Source organism: Leptidea sinapis, chromosome 1 (genome assembly GCF_905404315.1).
Source record: "Leptidea sinapis chromosome 1, ilLepSina1.1, whole genome shotgun sequence".
NCBI classification, from domain to species: Eukaryota; Metazoa; Arthropoda; class Insecta; order Lepidoptera; family Pieridae; genus Leptidea; species Leptidea sinapis.
The window spans coordinates 28,331,300-28,354,208 of NC_066265.1; the positions used below are offsets into that span (position 1 = coordinate 28,331,300).

The 22,909-nt window shown below is 34.7% G+C and overlaps 1 protein-coding gene across 1 annotated transcript in view; it reads left to right on the forward strand.

Moving 5' to 3' along the window:
* LOC126965591 (uncharacterized) overlaps positions 1 to 22,909 on the forward strand; it is a 63,661-nt gene that overhangs the window by 685 nt on the left and 40,067 nt on the right. The window lies entirely within an intron of this gene.

Here is a 22,909-nt window from a genome sequence, read left to right on the forward strand (position 1 = left end):
AAAAATATACTTATTAGAAACCTAAATATCATTTTTGAACCCATCCAGACACACCCCACACATATGGGTTTAATGATTTTTAATAATTTGAGTTTCAGTTCTAAGGGAACCCCCAAAATTTATTATATTTTTTTCAGACAGACAGACATGATGAATCTATAAGGGTTCCGTTTTTGCCATTTGGCCATTGGATTTTTTTTGATGTGAATTAAACCATAAGATTATGGTTATTTTATAGCAATAACAATGACAGTACAATATTGTATTTTTATTTAAAAGAGCGCAAAAATAGAATGCTGGTAGAGTTTCTTGCGCCGCATCTTCTCTCTCAGAGCGCCATTTGTTTCCGAAGCGGTAGTAGTATTAGAAATGACATCGAAAAGAATTCAAAAGGACTCAATGCTGAGAAAATTAATGCCTTTTATGCCTGCCTTTATGGCACTCGATCAGGCTTTGGACTTAGTAAACCCAACATTCTGTGCGACACACTGTAAGGTACCTCTACCCACCCAGTCAGTATCCCGTGCCGTGCTCCTCCTCCCACTCTTGTGTCACTATAAAACAAATCAAATCAACAATCAAGTCAACATCGAGTCCCGCACTGTCCAATCATAAAGATATATTTTTTTTGAAAATAAGGGACGAGACGAGCAGGACGTTCAGCTTATGATAATTGATACACTCTGCCCATTACAATACAGTGCCGGTCAGGATTCTTGACAAACGCAAAAATAAGAATACTACAAGTGCGCTCGTCACCTTGAGATATAAGATGTTAAGTCTCATTTGCCCAGTAGTTTCACTAGCTACGGCGCCCTTCAGACCTTTAGATTGGTAGAGTTTCTGTTGTAGAGCCGGTCACCCCTCAACACTCGTCATATACAAAAGCTGTAGCAGGTTCTGCTTGCTCTGGTCACCAGCATACCACGCCGCACGGAGCGGGGAGTAACCAATGTGATGATCGTGATAGTCGTTAGAGACCATTTAAAATGAATCAAGAAATATTTGTGTGAGCTAAGATAAAAAGTACATTTACAAAAATTATAAATGACATCACATTTAATCAATAGCAGAGCTAATAAGCGGAGCCATAAGTTTATAAAAGAAAGCCCGCTGAGTTGCACCCGTTCTTCTCAGGTCTGAGGCAGTCTATTTTGAATGGGTGGTAGTTTTAGACGTTCAATAAGTGATTTTGAATCCTATTTTGAATAAAAATATTTCAATTTGAATTTGACCGATTGACAAAACCTGGGCAAGGGCTTCTATACAAACAACTGTATACGACAGAGTGTAGATTGTAGTCAATCCAGAAGGCAGGCTGCAAATCTATATATATATAAAAATGGATTGCTGTTCCTTAGTCTCCCTAAAACTCGAGAACGGCTGGACCGATTTGGAAAATTTAGGTCTTGAATTATTTGTGGAAGTCCAGAGAAGGTTTAAAAGGTGAATAAATAGGAAAATGCTCGGAATTATATAAAAACAACAAATTTGTTTTTCCTTTGATGTGTCCATACATAATTTCTATGAGAGAATTTATTGACGCACGGTTTGACAGTTCTGCTGTGAAACAATTTCATTACGACAGCAGGGTGCATATTTTACGAAGTAATTCTTGATGTTATGATATATTATTGACAAATTAATAAAGAAACATTATTTTATTTATTATAATATACAGATCAACGTCTGTCGGGTCAACTAGTTAAAATTAAAATATTTGAACGTGTAAGTTATGAACTTCAAACTTCAACTTCTTTCATCTACCATTAATTCTAAATATATTATACTAGCTTTTACGCGCGACTTCGTCCGCGTTGAATAGTTACTTTCGGCATTTTTTTAAATTTTTAGAATACTTTTCAATAATACACTTACAAACAGCTCTTTCCAATGCTGGCAGCGCTCTTCTATGATATTTCATTGTCGACAGTCTGTTTAATAGTATTTCCCTGTGAACTTTAATCTCCTTTTTCATCTCCACGTCGGACAAAGTTTCAAAAATGCTCGAACAAATGTTTATAAATTATTTCAAAACAAGTGCCTAAATACAGTTTCATGGTTTATATCCTTAATAATGACGAATTTTCCTACAAACTGTCATCCCCTATTTCAAGCACTCTATTTTTTTTTGCAATAAAAGGTAGCCTATGTCGTTTTTCAAGCTGCAGTCTATCTCTGTACGAAAATTTATTAAGATCGGTATAATATTGGTAGGGATTACGCTTTCAAAAAGATGTGAAGAAGAAAAAGATCACATGAGAAGTGCGACTGTGGCTTATTAAATTAATATAAGTATAATTAAACTTTATTCAATAGCCTCGGGGCGGTCGCTCCATTCCCAAAGAATGGTATCATTTAGAATGAAATTTATGTTAACTTTATCACACAATAATGAAAATTTCTAGAAATTTCGCTAATATGTCTATGTACACACTACATTACTAAGAATTATACCTACATTACACTACATTATTAAGAATATATTGAGAGGCGAACGTCAATATTTTCTCTTAAATATATAGAATATTTATATAGAATTAAGTATTTATATAGAACTAATATTAGCCCCATAATAAATAAGGGCGATGGAAGAGACATGTTCTCTTGGGAATGAGTGCCGCTGATCATGGCCACATACTCTAGGAAATGTCTATTACTAACGAACATAGCTTGGATCTTTCATTGTTTCATTACTTAGTTAGTATTACTGATTTGATATTTAATTCAGTCATGTTATTTTATATATTTTATCCTACTTTAATTTGACATTATTAGAATAATAATTACTTATTGAATATTGAAATATTTTAAGTTTAGAATAACTGGAATCGTGAATAAGTTAGAGATACTCACATAAACACTCAAGTTTCATGAGGATTTTATTTATTTTATTAGGAAAAGGTCGTCAATTTGGAGGTTGTTGTAGTACTAGTAGCTCCACAGGTGCTAATGACTGTCCGCTCGAGCCTCGCCTCTCTATTATCTCTGACACCGGGCGCTCTGTCTACCGCCTGCTCGCTCTGCGGCGCTGCAGTGTACGGCGACCTTATCACAACGTTATCGCCTCGCATCATTTAAACTTTACAACTCTGTTGTTTCACACAGTAATTACTTATTACGTGTACCCGGCTGTATCGTATATTGTGTTGTAATTGTTATGTACCGCTTACCTGTTCGTAGTTACTTGCATGCCGCCACAATTTACGTCTTTCTGCTGCAAACAATTACAATTATTAACTGTCAATGTAACAAAATGATTATTTTCTTTTTTTTTTTTATGAAAGCAAGGGTCGAGACGAGCAGGACGTTCAGCTGATGGTAATTGATTACAATGCAGTGCCGCTCAGGATTCTTGATAAACCCCAAAAATTCTGAGCGGTACAACAACTGCGCTTGTCACCTTGAGACATAAGATGTTAAGTTTCATTTGCCCAGTAATTTCACTAGCTACGGCGCTCTTCAGACCGAAACGCAGTAATACTTACACATTTCTGCTTCGCGGCCGAAATAGGCACCGTTGTTGTACCCATAATCTAGCCGGCATTCTGTGCAAAGGAGCCTCCCACTGGTAAATAACTGATCTTATGCTGTTATACATATTCCATGTACGCGTGTGTCGCAGGCCCGGTGTGTCCATATGAACTGCGCGACACACGCCATTGGCATCCAACCAGCCATGCGTGGCGTGGTGGCGTGGCGACAGGCGGCCAGCGTCACACAAATATTGTTGTTTTCTCCGCGACATCTCGGACTCACTGGTGCAGAGACTTTCATAATTCCAGCCTCTCGTTGATTGTATGTACGTGTTGTGTAACACGTAGGTGAGCGGCCCGATATACTCAGCAGTGTGAAGTAGCAATATTGATTCTGTACCTACAGAGTGGCAGACAGTCCGAGTATTTCTTTTTTTGAAGTTTTACTTCTTTAGGCGCGTTATGAAAAAATGATGAGAGTGAAATTTTAAGATGCGCGCGCATCACTGTAACACAAAAGAATAGGTTGAAGTTGGTTCCCAAAATGTTCTGACGTTTGCGTCATTCGTTTTTTTTGGTTTCTTCGTCCATTATTAGGACAGGCAAAGGGTTAAGGCCCGTACAGCCGTATTAGTTATTTAATAATTAACTGTCATTGTCAAGCCATCGTTGCAAGATTTTTACAATATTGTTCTTTCTACAAACGTAGAATAGCACGAGGAATAATTAATTTTAAGGATTTTTGCTTTGTTAGGCCAAGTATAACTTCTTGCGTGCATACATAAGTACACACGCACTTTTTTTTATGAAAAAAAGGGACGAGACGTGCAAGGCGTTTAGCTGATGGTAATTGATACGCCCTGCCTATTACAATGCAGTGCCGCGGGATTCATGAAGAACCCAAAAATTCTAAGTGGCACTACAATTTCGCTCGTCACCTTGAGACATAAGATGTTAAGTCTCATTTGCCCAGTAATTTCACTAGCTACAGCGCCCTTTAGAATGATTACACATTACAGCTTCATCATTTAATAATACTTCAGCGTCCCGTGTGTCTGTAACATACTGTGTTATAACTACCTCGGTATTATTACTCTTTTATCATTTCTTAATATATTCTTCTGACCGCAACCCTGTTAATGAGATATTCAACTGTTAATCTACTTCATAATTAAATCTATATTGCTGTATGAAGCTGTGGCCTCTGTGTGTAATTATACTTTTTTTTTGCCGCATTTTGTGATGAAATAACGTTTTATACTGTTTTATACTTGACTCACACTAATTCTACAATTTTAAAATTTTGTCTGACTGTGTAAATATCTGTCGTAGTAAATATAACTCGGGAACAACATGCACAATCTTGATGAAAATTGGCATGTAGTGAGATCATGAGATCTTGAGTGACTGACCTGTATAAGATCCCTTATATTTTCGAATTAAACACAAGTTGAGGTCACAAATAGAGGTCCCGGGTTCGAATCCCGGTAGGTGCAACCATTTATATGATAAATATAAATGTTTGTTTCCGAGTCATGGATGTTTATATGTATTTATGTATATGTACATGAATTGAAGTTGTATGTATTTTTTGATGCTGACTCATAATCAAACAAATTTTTAAAAAAAATGTCAAAAAAATTAAAAAAAAAATCGTGTGGACCACCCTTAACATTTAGGGGTATGAAAAATAGATGTTGGCCGATTCGAAAATTTCATGAGAATCGGTCAAGCCGTTTCGGATTTAAGATAATTTAAGATTTAAATCTTATATATAAAATTCTCGAGTTACAATGTTAGTTACCTTACTCCTCCGAAACGGCTTTATTGATTTTTACCAAATTTTATATGCATATTCAGTAGGTCTGAGAATCTATTTTTCACCCCCCTAAATATTAAGGGTGGTCCAAATTAACCCCTAAATATTTTTTTTATTTTTTTGGACGCAAATTTTTGTTTTTATTTTTTTATGATACAGCAATAAAAAATACATACAACCCTAAATTTTCAACCCTCTACGATCAACCCCTACTTTTGTTTCGCGATTTTATATTATTCTGTTCCATCCACAAATCCGCTATAGGATTGCAATATGGCAATGGATCAATACTTACAATAATTGTAGTACGATAAATTTGGTACGTCTGCATCGGTTCCATCTACTTTTTACACCCTAAAATTTTTTTATTACTTTATATGGCAATACAACGTTTGCTGGGTCTAGTAATGTAAAATAATACACCGGTGCGTGCGGGTCGAGGGTTCCCATAAAGGAAGGTCCCCTGAAGGACTTAAAGGGACGACTTATTTTCATTTCGACATTTTAAATTATCAGACTTAGAACCACAGACAAATGCAACAGATACAGATATAGGTAGATTATGTAGATAATATTTGTGTGACAACTTTTATCTGATTAAATAGTAATGATAAAGTAAACATCTAATATGCTGATAGTCTCTTGAAAATGTGGATAAAAAATAAATAAAAATCTAATATGGTATCTAAGTACTCATTAAACTGGAAGCACACATACATCATCAGCCGGAAGACGTCCACTGCTGGACAAAGGCCTCTCCCAAAGATCTTCACGACGATCGGTCCTGCGCTGCCCTCATCCAATGTATTGCAGCGATCTTGACCAGATTGTCGGTCCATCTTGTGGGGCCTACAAACACTTCGTCTTCCGGTACGTAGTCGTTATTCGAGGAATTTTCTGCCCCATCAGCCGTCTGTCCATCGAACTATGTGCCCTGCACACCGCCACTTCAATTTCGCCAGCATTGGGGCTATGCAGGTGACTTTGGTTATCCTACGGATCTCCTCATTTCTGATTGGATCTTACAGGGAAACTCCGAGCATAGCCCTCTCCATTGCCCTCTGAGCGACCATGAGCATTCTATCATATACAAGCACACAAACATTACATACAATATTTATAATTAAGAAAAAATATACACTGTGTTTTCATGCGTTGGCCAAGTCAATCTATATGTTTTATTTAAAACATAAAATATTTTCAATATGTATATGCTCACTATAAGATGTTGCTAGGTTAGCTAATTACGTAATAACTTAAGGCAGAAGGACACTTGACGACCTGTATAGCCGAGTGGTTAGCGATCCTACCTACTAAGCTAGAGGTCCCGGGTTCGAATCCCGGTAGATGCAAGCATTTATATGATGAATATGGATGTTTGTTTCTGAGTCATGGATGTTTAAATGTATTTATGTATGTTTATATGAATTTATGTATGTTTAAGTAAATATATTGTATTAAATATATCATTGTCTTGTAACCCATAACACAGGCTATAGATGCTTAACTAGGGCAAGATAATTTGTGTAAAAAGTGTGTCAATATTACTTAAGTAGGCACTAAATTCATTGACCGATTTGGTGTTACATGGATCTCACAACTTTTTACGGTAGAAGAACTGAAGTGCGAGAGTTGTTTTTTATGGACATGATAAGTTTTTGATGGCATCTCATTTCTTTTTGTAGATAGTCCATCTTTATTCCGTTCCGGTACCCTCTACTTCTTGAATAACAACAACAGACTTATCTATAAGCATACTGTCTATCTTATGAGCTTATCTTATTCTGTTGGTATTCTTCCTCTTTTTCTATATTCTAAGGTACTATTTATTGAGTTTCAACTACAGTTTTTTTCAAAGCCCCTCTATGGTTTTTCTCGGAAACTTTGATGTTACAATTATTCACAAATTGAGAATTCTTATGCTTTAAAAATACCGAAGTCGAAATTAATTAGATGTAAGCCGCCCAGACTTGTGACTCCCGAAAGTGCCACGTAAACTTGTAACACAAACATGAACTGCATTAATAACTTTGTAATCTCATATATTAATATGGGATTATAAAGCAAATGTATGCAATTGGTGAATCTAGAAAACTGGACTGAAATCTCTATTCTATTTAAAAAAAGGATTGTGTGGTTTTATGAAACCACGGTAAAAGTGATTTTTTTTTTCACATTATAGACATTTAACTAAAAATTTTTGGAATAATATTCCATTCAGGGTATAAAAATCACTTTATCAATCTTAATTTTATACTTGGAAAATTGGAATGATATGAGTAATAGTCTATACACTACACGGTCAGCTGCTGCGAACTATAAGCGCCGCCCGACCGTCACGCGACATACAACAACAGACGAAAAAGTTTGAGACGATGTTATAAAAGTTTCATTTTAAAAATATCTCTAAATTTAAAGCTTCTATGTCTGCTTCTAAATACTGACTTACTTGACTGACAAAATTGAGAAACTTTAGATGATCGAAAATGGCCTGGAGGTCTACTAGCAAAATCGACAACGATACATTCGGAACGATACTACAATACTCCGAATATATCGCAACTATCCTACTCTAACAAATGATCGAATTCCTTATCGTTTATCGTTACCATAGAATAATATTTTGATTTTTTTACGATCTTAGTGTGAATGAAATATGTTCAAACCTAAACATTATCTGTGCTATGTCGCTGTTAAGTGTCAAAAGTCAAAACATAGTTTAGGCGCTAAGGACCATGTCAGGCTCTGCACCACCAATTTGGTATTATTTACACATAATGTAAATGTTAAAAAAATATGTAATGAATATTATTATATGACCATTTAAAATTGAATAAATAATACAAAACCTGCGGATAATAAAATGTAAAAAAAGGTAACTCAACCCTTCTCGGCGACTTCCTATTTCTCAGGCGGCCATTTGCATTATTTCTACGCATAAACGATCAACAAAATGACTTAAATGACTTAGCAGTAAAAAAATCCTGTTGAATAGTAAATCACATATAATTATTTCAATAATATTTATTAAGTATGTATATTGTATGGCAAATATATCTATACAACTTGAAACGATAATAGCATCGACAGCCTAGAAGGTGTTGTTGAGATTATCGTAAAAGTGACGTTTGATTATTTGTGAAATTCGAATATTCGTCTCTGACAATTTCAACTAAGAGTAGGGTTAGGACCGATAATATCGAATAATGTTTCGTTCGTTCAATCATCGTTTTGACATTGATTACGATGTAACTAAGAGTAGGATTCGACACGACTAATGCCACGATCTATCGAATATCGATTTTAGGAGTAGGCCCCCTGAACTGCTTCGAGAAAAAGACCGCCGAGCCTCTTGTTTTTGCCCGACCTGGCGGGGACTCTTCCGTGCTCCCACATTAAAGCAGTTTTATATCGTAACCTTTGTATATATAATCATCTTTGATTTAAAAGGTGGAATGCGGTCTAACATACGGCCTTAATCAATAGAATACCTAGTTAATGTATTCAAATAACAAAGTCTTTTCCGAAGAGAAATGCTATCTTAACTATAATTATAATACATGCTAATATGTTTGTTGAACTTTCACGCATTAGCTGTTTATTCAAGCGATAAACATGAGATTGTGTTGGCATGTTTTGAGGGATTCAGAAGAGGGTTCCCCGAAATGTTTAGAGTTCCGCGCATGGTGCGCTTTAGGTATTTTAGTTCAGACCCACATACTCTATATTACTTATTTTTTAATAAATAAAGGCTCCACCATTTCGAATCCATTCTATGAATCCTATCAATCAAAAAGTCAAAAAAAAAAATCAAAAGAATCGAAAGAATCGAGAAACGCTTTCCTTTTTTCGCTGTCTTTCTCTTTTAACGATAGGTTACCTAAACTTCTTTAATATAACGTTACTAGAAAATTTGTTCTTGGATGTATGATCAAGTGTTTCTTTTCAAAATTATAAATCACAAATAAGACAGTCCAAATATTCTAGCCAAAATTTAATTTTCACATTGAAAGTGCACGTTTCACTAACTTCAAACGGTTTATTGGAAAATTATATAGAATTAAACTCGGTGCTAATAGGATTTAAAAAAGGATCCGCCAGGCGCACAATATACTTTTCAAAACTACTCGTGTTGACATCCACTCCTCACCTCAGGATTACAAAAAAATATTGCATCAATTTACCAGTCCAGAAACCACTTAACTTATATAAACCATAACTTATACTAGCTAACCCGACAGACATTGTTCTGTAGATAATAAAAAAAATACTGTTCAATAGGAATTTGCCAATAATATTTCAAAACATCAAGAATTATTTCGATTAAAATGCTCCCTGTTGTTATAATGAAATTGTTTCACAGCGGAACTGTCACACCGTGCGTCACTAAATTCTCTCATAGAAAATATGTCCATACAAAACAAACATTGAAAATAAAAATAATAATGGGTCCCAAATCGATATAAAAACTATCCTATCTCTCAAGTTGGACCAAACAGCACACCATGAAGTAATCCCCAATAAAATCCGTTCATTAGTTTAGGAGTCCATCGCGGACAAACAACGTGTTACGTAATTTACATAAATTAAGATAAGTTATGGTAAATTATGTTTTGCTTTTGTTTTTATTTACATAATTTAATTTTTACTTTTTATTTCTTAATTGTTCACTTTTACATTACATTAGTACAATTCAATACATTCTCTTTCAATGTGTATATCGAAAATGCATGCCGGTTTGCCTGTTATTGGGTTTACACCATAAATAATACTTATTATGTAATTTTTATAAGCTAGTTATTGTGAATATTCCGACTAACTAATAATTATCTAATCAACTGACTTTGAATCGCTATACCATTCTCTGCTTCTTTTCCATTTCTTTCAACACATACAAAATGTTTCAATTCTTTCTCAATATTTCAAATATTTAAATGAGTGTTAATAACTAACAACAACTAAACACTATGTTCGGAGAACAAATAAGGTAATAACAAATAGTTACTCTCGTGTCAATAACAGACTATAATATACTCTATGGCGCTTGTAAGTTTGGCGCCATTGTGTGGGACGTGCGGGGAACTGTCTTTTAGCCGGACTTTTTAGGACGGACGAATCTTTAATATACAGTTTATCAGTACATGCTCTTTTTTACCTAGCCCTTTAAATTGTGACAAGTTGCTGACTAATCTAATATATAAAATTCTCGTGTCATGGTGTTAAACATTGAACTCCTCCGAAACGGCTTGACCGATTCTCATGAAATTTTGAGTGCATATTGGGTAGATCTGAGAATCGGACAACATCTATTTTTCATCCCCCTAAATGTTAAAAGAGGTCCACACGAAATTTTTGTTTTTAATTTTTTGACATTTTTTTCAGTCAGCATTAAAAAATACATCCAACTTTAAATTTTCACCCATCTACGATCAACAGTTACTTTTGTATCGCGATTTTAATATGGGCAATACAACGTTTGCTGGGTCAGCTAGTATTATATAAATTTTGGACTGAGGCATACGAGTAATCTCCAGGCAAAAAAATGCCGTGTGATTGCAATGTTTTACAAATTGTTCTCGGACAGTTTTTATATGGAAGACGAGAATAAGACTAAGTTCTTTTGACTCGCGCGGTCTATTGTCTACATAACCTCGTGGTGACACGCGGTTTCGCGCTCTCATATAAACTTAGCCTCGACAAGTTTAGATTGGAATAACTGTTGGTAAAATCTTTTGTAACAACAGAGGAATCACAAGAGCATTGTCGACCTTATAAAAATAAATTGAACTGTGGTGGGCGAGGTGGAACCTGTTGTCCTGAAAATCATTTAAATCTGGTGTCCTTGGCTGGGAGAGTGGGGCGCCAGCCCAGCAGACATATTCCAGTCATCCCCGCTGTGGGATATGTCAATATGTGAACGAACGGAAACGATCACATTGATTTAAGTATTTAAGGTAAAGTAAAGTTTTCATTTATTCATGACATCACAAAACATTATATACATAGTAAAATTAATAAATTTAAAAATATGGCTTCATGAAAAGGACACCCACTCAGCATTTTTGGAATTGAAATATGATCTATATTTCAATTCCAACACTGATTTTCAGTAGGTACCTACCAAGTCGACCTGTTGACAGCAGCCGTAGACAACACGGTTCCTTTATTTATAGGTCTTAAAAGTGACTGTCTACAAATATTACAAAAAGAGAAGAAAAAAGTACTTTAAAAAAAAACTTTAAGTACGAGCATTGAAGAAATCATTGGTTGAGAGAGAGAGACGGTTTTGTATTTTAAAATAATCATTAATGTTGGTATAGTGTCATAAATGTACTATAAACATTGTAGCTTGACATAATTGTAGAAAAAAATAATACTGGCACTACGAAACGACTTCCTAATTCTTACATTTAATGAGGCATACAGATCGTTCACATTAATTTTGCCTCTCGCTGTTAAGTTGTTCCAATGCCTAAGCGCTGTGTTGCCATATTTGCTTTCATACCATACTTCCTTGTTCGAAATATTAAATATAATATTTATTGGGTTGTTGTTGGTCTTCTATTATGATATGTTTTATATACTTTCGTTGAATATACATACTACACAAGATTTTATTCTATAATCACAACATTTTATATAATAAAGTCTTCCGCCGCGCCTGTCTGCCTATCTGTTCGCGATAATCTCAAAATCTACTGCACCGATTGTCAGCCTGTTTTCATTAATGGAGAGCGTGATTCTCGAGGAAGATTTAAATATATAATTTGTTTAGTTTTTCTATATATTTTGTATACATTAACGATATTTGTTGGAGGTGTCGTAAAAAAAAACCGTCTGGGAGTTTTTAACGAAAACGCTGTCTCAACCCTTCGAGTTATAACAAAATAATGTATGGTGGAATTGTGTATCTTATATAGTTCTACAGCCTTATTTTGCTCACCGCCCACTTTGAGAATATGTTTTTTTATTTTACTTTAGTACGTGATTAGCGTGTATTTTTTTGCCTTTTTAGACTATATTTTTTAATCTACCCACGCCCCATTTGCGTCATCTCAATGCCCCCTAATTTTCTCTGCATATTCTACTGCCCCCCCGAAAGTCTCAATCTCCCACAAGGGGGCGTTATCGCCCACGTTGGAGCTAGAGAATAACACACTATATCCATCTAAATACTTTAAACATTGGTAATTATAAAGCGGTAATGTAAAAGCTGTACACAAATACGATATTCCTTATCAGATTATAACTACATAATATTCATAAAATCATCAAATTCCAATGGCTTTAGACTACATTATTCCCGAATACTCAGCTACATAATTGTTTTTATTGGCAGAGCAGCGTCTGCCGGGTCAGCTAGTGAATGGCAATTTTCAAAATAATGTTTTATATTATGGCAATAATGAATTAAAATAAGATATATTTAATGAATTGTGGATAGGCGTATGAACAAAGATAGTAATTACTTATCGATGGTTACACTGGACTGAAAAAGCAGAGTCATTGAGACCTGCTTCATGAACGACCTTCTCCAATGAGAGAGAGGCGACATTCCCCCAGAGGGCGCAAACATCTTCAGCTGACCTAATATATTATAAGGATAAAAGATAAAAAAAAAAACAACAATAATATAGTGGTTAAATTATCTTTTGTGTTAAAGTGAAATAAGCAAAATGTTGTTAAATTGTTATTATGTTGCGTAAAGCAATTTTTTTTATGAAAATAAGGTTAACGTTTGGCTGATGGTAATTCATACGCCCTGCCAATTACAATGCAGTACCCCTCAGGGTTCTTGAAAACCCAAAAATTGTGAGCGGCACTACAATTGCGCTTGTCACCTTGAGACGTAAGATGTTAAGTTTCATTTGCTAAGTAATTCCACAGCTACGGCGCCATTCAGATCGAAATACAGTAATGTTTACACATTACTGCTTCACGGCAGAAATATGCGCCATTGTGGTACCCATAATCTATCCGGCATCCTGTGCAAAAGAGCCTCCCACTGGTAAAAATTTAAATTAAATATATTCTATATTGTTATTTTGTTAATTCCACATTACTTTTTAATATTATATACTACTAGCTGACCCAACAGACTTTGTTCTGTAGATAATAAAAAAATACTGTTTTATACGAATTTTCCAATAATATTTCAAAACATCATGAATTATTTCTTAAAAAATGCGCCCTGTTGTTATAATGAAATTGTTTCACAGCGGAACTGTCAAACCGTGCGTCACTAAATTCTCTCATAGAAAATATGTCCATACGATACAAATATTAAAAATAATAATAATTATGGGTCCCAAATCGAATTAAAAACCATCCTATCTCTCAAGTTGGACCAAACTACACTCCATGAAGTAATCTCCATTAAAATCCGTTTATTAGTTTAGGAGTCCATCGCGGACAAACAACGTGTCACGTAATTTATATATATTAGATGTGGTCTCTGTCTAAAGTTAATGTACATTGCACATATGGCGTAAGATTCCACCGTTCGATTCTGCAGTTAGGTGTTCTTTTGATGAAACTATTTTTAATTGAACGTTTGGGGAGTATATAATGTACTAGCGATAGCCTATAAAAATTTCACCGCAAGTGCATGTAATTTTAAATTACTTACAACTTTTAAATTTTATATTATAATACTAACATTTATACTAACTAACTAATTTATATTAACACTTATTTATTATTAATAACCTCATATTTTATGATTTTTTAGTCGTTAAGATCTAAATGATCTTCTTTTAACGTTAAATTTTTTTTATTTAATTTTTTTAAGAGTTCAATACAAAAATTAGATCTATACTGCCTTTATTTATTTATATTCATAGAATTATATTCATAATTATAATTTAAAATTTACTAGTCGCTGCTACTCCCAGACTCAATAATGTCGGGGCTACTGAAAACCAGTGCTACATTGGCACCACGCCATTGCAGCTTTTTACTGAGTTAGCTTCATTCGGTGACATTCACTGCCGCACAGTACCTTTTTCGTTTTAAGCTATAAATTGTATTATTTAATTTGTTTTATTTGTTAGTTCTAAGAATTTATTACTTATTCTGGTTTGTATCATTTTAATAATTGTGAGGTGGTGGTTTGTTATCAATAAATTTTTATTCTATTCTATTCTAATTTATTTTAGTATTAATTAAATTTATGATGTTACGCACCGGTTACAGTTTTTAAGCAAATGGTACGTTATTTTAAAGGAAATGATGTCAAGAATCGAATATGGTTGCCAGCTCTCAGTCAGCTGCAACGTAAAGGTTGCCAGGTGTAAACAAGTAAATATTTGTTGATAATTTTGTAGTCTTCTGTTTTTTTTTTATAATTTTAATACAAAATTGAAGTTTTATATTTACTATATAAGATAAACCGTGGTTGCCAGTTAAAAAGTGGCCGCAAGCAGGGGTTGCCATGATTTCATTAAACGATTCTTGCTCCAGGTTAGTTTTTTTTTTTTATAAAAAAGGAGGACAAACGAGTATACAGGTCACCTGGTATTAAGTGATCACCGTGAGGTTCTTGGCGTGTCGCGCGAAGGTTGGATTCGGCTTGAATAAAGGAAGTCTGATTTGTAATAGATACTTCGAATTGACATACCCAACCTTCATGGTTTGAAATTTTTGGGTGAAACTTTTTTGATATGGTAAGTACCTATGTAGTTCTTTTTTTTTTAAATTTAAATTAATAAACATTTGATTATCGACTTTCGGTTGTTTTTTTTATCCGGCTTAGACAAGAAAGAAGTAAACTACGAAAATTCGAGTAATTTTTATATACGAGTTCCGACCCGGAACTAAAGCGGCAGAAACAGCTCGCAATATTAATTTGAAATTGGAGAGAGGACAGCTAATGAACGCACTGTGCGATTTTGGTTTAAACGCTTTCCGCATGGAAACTTTTTTTGATTGGATTGGATTTGAAGAACGAACCACGTGGAACAAGGCACCGTGTGATTTTGGTGATGGAAACCTTTATTGGTTGGATTGCATTCGAAGTACGAACCACGTCGAATAACAATTCATTGAAAGAGATGGTGGTAGACGATCCGAGCCAAAGGAATTAGCGTCATGATTTAACGTTTTTTTTATCAAAAATATTGACGTATTTGCGTCAAATCAATAAAATAGAAATATATGAAAAATGGATGTCTCATGATTTGACTGATCTGCAGATAGAAACGGGTGTTGAACTTGTGTTGCCTTGTTGAATCGATAGATAAATGAAGGAATATTGGATCAAATTGTGACATGCGATCGTGTAAGCGAAAAATGCAATGGCTGACCACAGGTCAAACGCCGCAAGAGTGTCCTAAAGCAAAGCTTACCTATAAAAAGGTAATGATAACGGTTTGATGGTCTCAGAATGGTGTTTTTCACTATAGCTCCGATCTGGTCACGCAATAATAGCAGATGTCTACTGAGCCAAACTCTGAACTATGATAGCAAAACTAGCAATGAAACGATCTTCACCATTATTGCTTCATGTAAAGCGAGAATTCATTCAGCACTATAAACTTTTAACTCTACATGAACAGTGAACTGCAATTAGAAACCATTCGTCACCAGCCGTATTCACCAGACCTTGCGCCAACGGGCTTCCATTATTTTCGGGATTTGAACAGTTTTCTAAGTAAGAAAAAGTTTTCTTATTATGAGGCAATGCAAAATGCTTTCAAACAGTTTGTCCAATCTAGATCATCACAGTTCTGAGCAAAGAAAATGACCATAATATATATGCTTACCTTCTTATTAGATGGCAGCAATGTATAGATAATTAACTATAATGTTCATTTAAAAAAAAAACTAATTTAAATTTTAGTACAAATCGGCAATTTCATACTTTAACTTCTAATTTTAACAAAATAAATACTAGAAGGTGCTCTCTACATGCAAATATATGTAATGTATCTATGTATGTAATGATGTCATATGCGTTTATTAGATTCAATATGCAAATACCTACTCTTAAATGGTGTTCTCACAATAAATTGTTTACTTATTAAGTTATTGTAACACTGTAAGTTTTCCAAATAAAAATAAAATATAAAAATTAATAACTTGGTAAATAATGCCCTTTTCTTTTTTGAATATATTTTTTTAATAAAATTAAAGTAAAATTTATGTCATAAATACTTAATAGTTCATATTCTGATCATAATATTGAGTATTAATTTAATATTTGTATAACAATTTTATGCAAGATAGCTATAAATTAAAAAAATAAATGTAGGTACTCTCTAGCAATATTTGGTGGTCCCAAGACCAATAATTATCTCAGTTATATAAAGACCAATCTGAAAGTATATCTACGGATTCAAAGGAAGAAAAAACTTATTACCAGTGGGAGGCTCCTTTGCACAGGATTCCGGCTAGATTAAGGGTACCACAACGGCGCCTATTTCTGCCGTGAAGCAGTGATGATGTGTTAACATTACTGTGTTTCGGTCTGAAGGGCGCCGTAGCTAGTGTTGGTTAATTATTGCGCAAATGAGACCTAAAATCTTATGTCTCAAGGTGACGAGTGCAACTGTAGTGCTGCTCAGAATTTTTGGGGTTTTCAAGAATCCTAAGTGGAACCGCATTGTAATGGATAGGGCGTATCAATTACCGACCAGTTTTAGTTAATAAATGATTGTATTTGTTGGATGCAATTACTAATTGTGACAGTAATCACGACCACCATGTTCACGAAGCATCCTTACACAAAGCATGAGTTCAAGCTCTAAGGTTGATGATGCATCCTATATACGATAATTTTTATTTATGTAGTTAATTATTTATTAATTTTTATGAAAAAATTTACTTAAATGATTTAAATACGACTCATATATTGGATGCAGCACATTATAAACTAATTTTTATGTATATTACAGCCCTTGTGAAATACTCTATTTGATTGAAAAGAGTGGCCGTTGAGTTTCGTGAAGGTTCTTCTCGCGAGCTCATATTTTGTGAATTCAGTAATTTAAAAAAAATATTTGTAGGGACGAGTCAAAAGCGCTTATTTTAAGCCTAATTTAAGAAAGTTTATTTGACTTTGAATAATCTATAACCTTCTATTACCAATAAATAAATAAATCGCAGGCTCAAATGAGGAACGAATAAACACAAGCCGATTTGCGACGACCGCTTTAATTAAGAGTCTCCTTTAAGTCTTGACACATCAATATCGTGCCACTGCTTCACTTATGCTACACAACAACATTACTTAATTTGCCACAGCAATTGTCGCAGTGAAAGTTGCAGATAACTTGCCGGCCCCAATAATATATAAAGAGGTAAAATTATGTCATAAAATTCGCCGGAGGACACGAAATGGTGTAACGCTCCGCTTTGCTTCACTGATTTTCAAAGTGAAAAGAAACCAAGCTATATATGACGAAGTGAACGATATTTTATCTGATGTCAAAAATGTAAATGCAAATGTTTTGTTAAACGGAGAGGTGATAGAACCGGTGGAATCTGCTGTATTTCTTGGCATAACTCTAGATTCCAAATTACAATGGGGCCCCCATATTGAAGGATTGGCAAACAGACATAGTTCTGCAGCATACGCGGTTAAAAAGATTAGACAATAAACTGACATAGATACGGCGCGACTAGTATACTTTAGTTATTTCCATAGTATTATGTCCTATGGTATATTGCTATGGGGCAACGCTGCCGATATTAATACGATATTTGTGCTCTAGAAGAGGGCTATTCGCGCTATTTATGACCTAGGTCCTAAACAATCATTGAGAGCAAATTCAAAGAAATTAACATCTTGACTGTTGCTTCTTAATATATTCTTGATATTGTAATGTATGTTCGTAGGCACATAAGTGAATTTGCCAGAAACTGTCATTACCACAATGTTAACACCAGGAACAGACATAAACTTATGATGCCTACTACTCGGCTAAGTCAAGTTAGTAAGTCTTTTGTGGGGTATCGATGTATATGCTTTTACAACAAGATCCCACAAAATGTTCAAAACAAAACTATTACGTTATTCAAAAGAATTGTTAAAAAACGTTTGTGTGGTAAAGGTACTATAACATAAATGACTTTCTTAATGATACCACAGATTGGGAATGGAGTGACCGCACTCAGGCTGTTAAATAATTTAATTGTAGAATATTACTTTGTAAACATATTTATTCGATAAAAAAAAAAGCCCGCTGAGTTTGTTGCGCCCATTCTTCTCAGGTCTGAGGCATTCATTTTGGAATGGGTGGTAGTTTTTTGACTTTCAATATGTGATGTTACATCCTATTTTGAATAAAAGTATTTGAATTTGATAATGAATATCACCTACTGACATCAGTTATCAGGAACTTAATGGCTACTTACTTTAAATGTTAAATTTTAACAGTATGAACAACAGGAATGCAAGGCAACGCCTACCTTAATAATTACCTAAATTAATATATACCACTAGAGTTAAAGTTAATCTAGTTCTGTTATTCTATAACCAAATTTCTATTGAACACTCACCCAGTAAGTTTTAGCTCACGCTAAATACCTAGTAAGAACCTTTGATAGACAGTGTAGTGTATAAGAGGCCTATTTGAACCGCCTGCGTTTTATGCAATTTATTTAGAAAAAATATTCGTCAAAGTTATACTACCACAGAAAAAGGTAGGCTAGATAAGTATGTAATGTACCAATAACAGGTCTTTGTTATTTAACAGTGATATTAAGCTTGCCTACTGCGTTTTTTAAGTTCTCTCATACAGCTGTGCTACCTTGCTAGATAGCCAATGCACGCTCCTGCAGGAATGCATTCTTATGTAACACAAATGCACAATGAAAATCTTTCTTTGATCCTGCAGTCTTGGTATGTTCTAACCTAATTAGGTCAGGATTTGAACCCAAAATCTATTTAGTCGATTTTAAAAATTCTTTTAAAGCGAGCACCAATGTACTTTCTTTTGTTACTTGTTCTGCCGGCGAGAAACCGTCTACCTACCAACTATTCATTCGCTTAAGACTTTGTGGCGGTCAAAAGAATCTGTTATATTATAGCCATAAAAAACATAACCTGTAATAAAACCAAGTCTCGCAATTCATTTCTTCTACTTTGTATTTTTTTTAATATCATACATATTAATCTCTACATATTATAAATAATAAGATTGTTAAATGCGATGGCCAAGTCAATATATTAATTTAAAATATAAAGTCTTTTCAATATTGATATTGTCATTATAAGATGTTGTTAGGATAGCTAATTATGAATTAACTTAAAACAGAAGAACCCTTAAGTAGGGACTAACGGCCGTTCCCAATATTCAATCTATCTCTTACTTGAGATAAAAATCGTAACTATCGTTGAATTTTCTGTCCCAATAAACTTATCGGCGGTAATTCACCTTATCCGTAATCGCTGTCTGTCAATGGGAGGACGTATAGCTTACTAGCGATAGAAGTTTGTATGTAAATTGCAATTCACGCATCCCAATAAGGCGATAAGAATGACTTATCGGGTATATTGGGACAGCTTCAGATTATGGACAGCTAATTACTGAAATTAGCAGATAGTAATTTATCTCTATCTGTAGATAGTATATTGCGAAAGTCCGTAAATAAATTGACAGACCGGGTATTACTACTTGTACTATTATATATTCTTTGGTATTATATGGATCTTACCACTTTCTACGGTAGAAGAACTTGAGACCTTGGTTTTTCTTTCAAGTTATGTTTTTGATGGCATATCATTTCTTTTTGTAGATAATCCAACTGTATTCCATTCTGGTGCCTTCTAATTCTTGAATACCAACAACAGGATTTTCTTTAAGCCCACTGTCTAATCTATGAGCTTTGCTTTGTTTTCCCCTATCTCTGTTCAGGTACTACTTATTGAGCTTCAGCTACAGTTTTTCTCAAAGCCCATCAATGTCTCTATGGATTTTCCTCGGAGGCTTTGATGTTACATTTTTTCACATATCTGGACGGTATATGTTCCTTAGATTATTTTATTCATAAATTGAGTATGTATCCAAATATGATGTGATATCACTTATTGAAAGTCAAAAACTACCACACATTCCAAAAGGTATGCCTCAGACCTGAGAAGAACGGCCGCAACAAACTCAGCGGGCTTCTGTTTTTTCATAAAAAAAATATGGTTATAATGTTAAATCGTACAATAAAATTTATTCGGAACTTTGTTTGGAACATTTTCTGGGATCTTGTGGTAAAAGCATACATTGCCCCACAAAAGACATACTAACTCGACTTAGCTAGCTGAAGCTAACATGGTTACATATTTATTTCATCTCGTTACATAAAAAGTAGAGATAAAGTTATTTCGTTGAAGTCGAAGATATTTTCAAGTACATAGTTCAGAGGAAAACTAATTTTAAAATCATTTTCATAAGTTGTAACGCGCAGAGTTTCTTTACAAATAATTTTGGAATAGTAATTCAATTTTATCATTAACATCGATATACCTCATTTTAATTTCAATAAATTAATAATTAATAAATAAAATAAAAATAAGGAGGTAACTATGATGGCATTCCCTTATCATAACAATATTTTATCTGTATACGAAGAGCGAGAGACACATAAAATTCAACGCAGTATATTTTATGTAATAAAGAAAACCAGTCTCTGCCCTTTAGCCAGATCTCTCACAATGTCTACTTTCTTCAGATCTGCAGCATTTAGTTTGTAACAATAGTTTAACTTGATGATTTTCCTGGTAAAGACAATATTATAATGACATTTGTTTAGGACGAGTTCAAGTTTATTCATTTCACAATAGGATCGCAAGAGATGATGCGAGAGACACACTACTATATGGACCTCATCGTTTGTCCTTTTATTTTATAAATATAATACTGTACCTTCTGAGTGTAGCCTCTCCGTTCCGGGAATCTCTGATCGCGCGGTATACCTCAGATCGGCGTGGTCTTGGCGCGCGCGCAGCGTTCTGTAAATGTGTACTATTTTACGTATATTAATAGATTGCTTATAATTAGGATAATTTGAGTGAATGTAATTGAAAGCTATTTAAACAAGCTTTAAGACCATGCAAAATAAACTATCTTATTAACAAAATTATGAGAAAGCTTATGGTCGCTCAGAGGACAATGCAGACGGCTATCGATGCTCGGAGTTTCCATGCGAGATCGAATCAGAAATGAGGAGATCCGTAGGAGGACCAAAGTTACCGATCGCCCAAAATATATTGAAACTGAAGTCGCAGTGGGCAGGGCACACAGTTCTATGGACAGATGGCCGTTGGGGCAGGTAAGTCCTAGGATGGCGACCACGTACCGGAAGACGCAGTGTTTGTAGGCCCCCCAAAAGATGGACCGAAGATCTGGTCTAGATCGCCGAAATACGTTGGATGAGGGCAGCGCAGGACCGATCGTTGTGGAAATCTTTGGGGGACGCCTTTGTCCAGCAGTGGACGTCTTCCGGCTGATGATGATGATGGTGACCAATATAATGGTCAGTACTTGGTGAGGGAATAGTGTGCCGTACGGCACTCTCGGTTTTGGTATATCTGAAAAATCTGTTTTCCTGGAGCACTATCGATTTTGGAAGGGTAGTAGTAGTCTTCTGATCATTCCAACATGTTAAGTTGGCACTGGAGCCCGTAGCCGGTTCCCATCGCTTGTCTCTAAGCAGCTCATAGGGCGTGTCATGACCAAAACAAAAAGAACACACATCTCTCACTGTACCTTCGCTACGGTCTACAGTCATATCACTAGTAGGAGGCAGTAATGTGTAAACATTACTGTGTTTCAGTCTGAAGGGCGCCGTAGCTAGTGAAATTACTGGGCAAATGAGATTTAACATCTTACGTCTCAACGTGACGCGCAATTGTAGTGGCGCTCAGAATTTTTGTGTTTTTTAATAATCCTGAGCGGCACTGCATTATAATGGACAGGGCATATCAATTAACATCAGCTGAACGTCCTGCTTATCTCGGCCCATATTTTCATAAAAAAAGTTTCCAGGAATTACCCAACACATACCTTTATATTGTGTCACAGATAACATTATTGTTGCGTTATGTCGCTATAATACAATAATATCATATCAACGGTAATCATATTTTTATCAAACATTGACTCAATCGTTTGAAAAAACACGAAATTTCCGCGTCAAATCACTAGAACAATCTTATCTTCCTGTTTCTGAAAAACGAATGTCTGAGTGCCGGGTGCGGCGGCGACACGAGTGCGAGAGAGACGGATAGTGTTTGCACAGTGCTAGTGACGTTGTTATCTTTATAGGATTCATTTGCTTACACTTTTTATGATAAACGATTCCTTAGCAAAATTTACAAAATAAAAAAAACTCTGTGATATGATTTTCTCGCAAGATGTAACATTTATTACTCTTTAACTTTTCTTTTTACCTTTTACTTGATTCGAAGCTATTATTTTACCAACATATAAATTTAACTGTATAAAAAGGTCTGAAAGCCCTTGGATTTATTATAAGAAGCTCGCGTGATTTCCATCAAGCCAAGACACAGAAGATGTTGTACTGCACCTTCCTTCGTGATCACTTAGAATATCTCAAATCTGGAATCCCTTGTATTCTAGATTCTCGAATAGAAAATATTCAAAAAAAGTTCTTACGC